We start from the raw sequence: 4355 nt of genomic DNA, 5'->3' as shown, positions 1-4355 counted from the left end.
GGTTGGACTTTGGTGACTTATATTGGGCTCCGATAAGTCCATTGGGTTTGGGGCAACGTCCACTAGCAAAACTATATTTGCTCAAATAAGATTATCTTTAGTAACTCAACTATTGAGGATTACTTGTGTATTAATTCAAACAAGTTAACTTAGTTGATCAGTAGTTCATCGTGGGGCACTAACCAAGTTGTAATCGAGTTGACTAACTTACGAGCTAGTTAAAATCAACTTAACTATTATTTGAAATCGGCACAATTTAAGTCGGGTCAAGCTCAAGCTACTATGGTAAGATTTACAAGTTGGGCCATGAAAAATCGTCTCATAAACCTTGTGAGCCTTATTTAGCTTGTGTCATTCTATATTATAATGTTCCCGTTGTTGCTAACCGACTTTTGGGCTAATTACAGCCGTTCAAAGTCCTCAACTTTTAATCTCAGCCGTATAAAGTCTCTAAATTCCTTCTAGAAGCAGCAGTTCACGGCAGTTCAACACTCTCTCACCCATGATCTTGCGGTTTCCTGCAGTTTATCAAGATGCACCAATCAGAAATGCAGGTTGCAATGCGGTTTAAAATGTGTTCCTTATTTTCAGGGACTTAGTGGGGTAGTGGACACTTAACTGCATATTTTGGTGGCTATATAATACAAGTTCAGGTAGTGTAATCTTATGTCTTTTTTTCGCTTTTCCTGTATTCATACAGCAACACATCTGCATTAATGGATATCTCGGATGACTTCGTGGACATTTATGAAGACGATCAGCCTGCAAAGAAAGTAAGTTGGAATGTAAATTATTAGTTAGCAAAGCATGTGGATGGTTTCTAATTGTTTGTGAATTGCACCAAATATTTAGTCTTCTAATATATGGTAGCAATTGTAATTTTTTCAGCTGGGTTTTGATGCAATGACACCGAAGAAGAATCAAATATGCAGCCCAATGAAAGATTCTCCGAAGGTATCGTTTTAAGTCACAGCTAATGTATAAAAATTGTTTTGATATTTAGTCTGATTTGTTAAATTCTATCAATTTATTGTTTCAGACGGACAGTGGAAGTGTAGAGATCATTTCATATGGACATTATTTTAGTCCATTCAAATCTGAAATGCATAGGGAGGTTATTGAACAGGTGGTGTTTTTTTTAAATAAAGTTTTCATTGCATAAGTGTATCATGATTGTTTCACACCTATATGTTTTTTTTTAAAATGGATTATACTAATGTTTTTAGTTCTTGTAGTTTCAGAACATAGAAAAACAAGCTAAAAGAAAGCATGCGCTCCTAACTTGGAAATGGGATGAGGTCATTGATATTACCCAAAGTGAAGATTCGAATGGTCGGAAAGATGATTTTAAGGCAAAACAACAAGATGATTTGGAGTCTGAGTTAAGTGATACAGCAGACTCTTTGGATAGTCCATTGAAAAGATCAAAGATTCCACGTATAACTAAAAATTGCAACGATCATGTTGGATGGGTTGAATTTTAAGTTTACTCAGTTTAAGTCCTGTTTTGTCATAGTCATCTTTTATGTTTTGCCTTTCAAGTCAGTGTTTGTTAAGGTTTGTTTGTTCAACTATTTTTAGTTTAAATGTAGTTTCCTTTTTTCAATTTATTTTTCTATGTTTTATATGTTAACTATATTACATATTACATAATGTGTTATCATCAAAATCAACCAATCAATTAGATTAAGTTTTCCTAACTCATTGTTTTTGTTACTATTATAATAAGTTTTAGCATATATGTTGATGATTAATTGTTTATTTAATAATAAACATTACTGTTATGAAAAAAAAAATGTAGGTAGTGGTTTTCACCAATTTGTATGTATGTTTATAAAGGTTAAATCTTCTTTTACTTTCAAAATACGTAAAAAAAATTCCAGATATGCATAACTTCAACAGTTATATAAGTAGTTACACATAATTCATAGAAAAACAATCTAGAAAATTAAGTACCCAATGATATCCTGTTTCATGTTAACAAATTCCGTGTTCTCAAACAAGAGGCCTATTTAGGTATTTAAAAAAATATTTAGTCCTTTATAGGTTTTTTTAAAATAATAAGTTTTCTATTATTTAGAGCGAAAATTCAAAATAGCATTCAGTTATATAAATAACAACGGGAAAAGAATAAGATATTTTGAAAAAAAAACATATAAAAAGACGGTTATACTGATTTAATGTTGAAGTCAGCCTTCTTAGTCACGTTACCATGATCATCGGGCCACTAAGCGATGATCAAGTAACTAACTTAGGGTTTTAGAAATTAATATAATCGTTCGGTTATGTTAAGTTTATTTCTAAGTCAGTCCACTTACCCACTTGTCATGATCCTTGCTCACTAACCTATGATTGAATAACTACCTATGTTTTACTCAATAAATGAACTGTTTTCATTAAAAGTCGGACATGTAGCTCTATATAAGATATCACTAATATCCCTAAAATTCGTGTATTACTGTATTTCTAGATCTAATATCAGAAACTATCGAGTTATGAAAAAGTTGAAGGGGTGCCTCTACTCAGCCTCTGAGTCGAACACTAAGTTGCCTGACCTTGGTCCTGACTTAATAATGTCAGAGATACTGCCAAGACTTCCTGCAAAATGTGTAGGTCGTGCAAAGAAGGTATGTAAAGAATGGTTGTCATGTATATCGTCGAAGGAGTTTGTCATGATGCACTGTAGACATATGTGTAAGGGGTCTAGACAAAAAATTCTTAGTATTGGACAGGAATCATGCTTTATTTCCAGCACGGGTGTTGATTTAGTCGATGAGAAAACCATGATTACCCTACCGTTTCATGTTCGCCCTTCTGATGTGTGGATTTTATCAAGCTTGAATGGGCTTTTATGTGTTTGTTTACGCAATACGTTTGAAATGCTTATTTGGAATCCGTTGATCTGTAGCTGCATCAACATATCTGATTCTAAGTCTTATGGTTTTTTCAAAATCTATTCCGATGCTGTTGGCCTATATATCGATTCCTCTAATGATTACAGAGTTTTACATATAAAACGTGGTCGTTTTACAGTTGATGTTATGGCTTATTCAAGGAGGACCAGTCATTGGAAGAGAATACCGTTTTTACAAAAAAGGCATTACCATACTAATGGTTATGTGTGGTCGGGGGGGACTTTTTGTGAGGATGGTTTATATTTTACTGTATTCCAGTTTTGGCTTGCTGGTGATATTGTCATAATTCGATTTGATGTGAATACAGAGACGTTTTCAGAAATAGGGTTTCCATATGTTGGCAATGGTGAAACATGTCAGGGGAACTTGGTTAATATGAATAACAAACTTCACGTGTTTGTTAGTCATGGGTTTATAGATATGGCTGTGGATCTATGGCGTTATGAAGGTGAGCATTGGACGAAGGTCATGTTGTTTCCGAAGATCAGTTATATTCCAACGCCAGTTTGGTGCTCAATTACACATGTTAGTTCAGAAGAAAAGTGTTTTGTGATGACAGATTGGGGTGAGGTTTATGAAATAGATTTGAACAAGAAGACATGTGACCTTTTCATACCAAGCGATTGGAATCATGCTATACGGACAGCAATGTATGTGGAAACTATTGTGCCAGCAAGTCTTCAGTAATACATGTTGTTTGCTAATCCTTTTTTTTTTTTTTGCTTCGAAATGTTTGTTGAATTTTGAAAAATTCCTTCATCGGATGTAATGTTCTTTTTTTAGTTAATGTTTGCTTTTTACTCTACTATTTGTTTGTGTATTATTTGTTTATAAAGAATTGCTTATATATTATGTTTAGATAAATATAAAATTATATTTTTTATTGTTACTGTATTCCAATGTCAGTACACATAAAAGTTTTTAATAAATATGTCTTCATTAGTGGAATTATCAAATAGTTTAATATTTTTGTTGATACATTTACAGAAGTTCAGCTTTGTTTATAAAAAATTCAAATGAAAATTTAGCTGGTATATAAAACTTATAGGTTTAGTAACTGATTATGCAGTTATTTTAAAAATATTTTCAGTTTAGCCCACTTTCCCACTATCCCATGATTTATTAACTGTCTGAATTAATATTAACTTCCATGAGAAAAATTCGGATATTAGCTCTATATAATGTAGTTCTATGACCTTACAGTGTCTTTCTTTCTTCGAATTTTGTTTACCATAAAAATCATCATATTGAGTAGCTTTGGAGAGCCAGTTGGAGAATTAAGGTATGTTTTCCTAATCTCTTTAGTTCATCTTTTTTCTACAAATCAGTTTGAATGTGTGTTTGCTTTTTTAGTTTAAACAATAGAATCAAAACCATTTAGGTGTTTGATATATGTTCAAATACATGTAGACCGATTTCTTATTAAATGTGAACATTCTA

The 4355-nt window shown here is 32.4% G+C and overlaps 1 long non-coding RNA gene across 1 annotated transcript; it reads left to right on the top strand.

The window, feature by feature from the left end:
• The first annotated feature begins 715 nt into the window (after positions 1-715).
• On the top strand, positions 716-1317 carry LOC118479759. The gene is made up of 4 exons (XR_004860479.1): positions 716-773; positions 889-954; positions 1040-1126; positions 1236-1317. It is a non-coding gene; the product is annotated as an uncharacterized LOC118479759 (long non-coding RNA).
• The last annotated feature ends 3038 nt before the right edge of the window (positions 1318-4355 follow it).

This window comes from Helianthus annuus, chromosome 6, assembly GCF_002127325.2.
Source record: "Helianthus annuus cultivar XRQ/B chromosome 6, HanXRQr2.0-SUNRISE, whole genome shotgun sequence".
Lineage (NCBI taxonomy): Eukaryota > Viridiplantae > Streptophyta > Magnoliopsida > Asterales > Asteraceae > Helianthus > Helianthus annuus.
The sequence above is the reverse complement of the archived record's forward strand: the minus strand, read 5'-3'. Positions and strand labels throughout refer to the sequence as shown.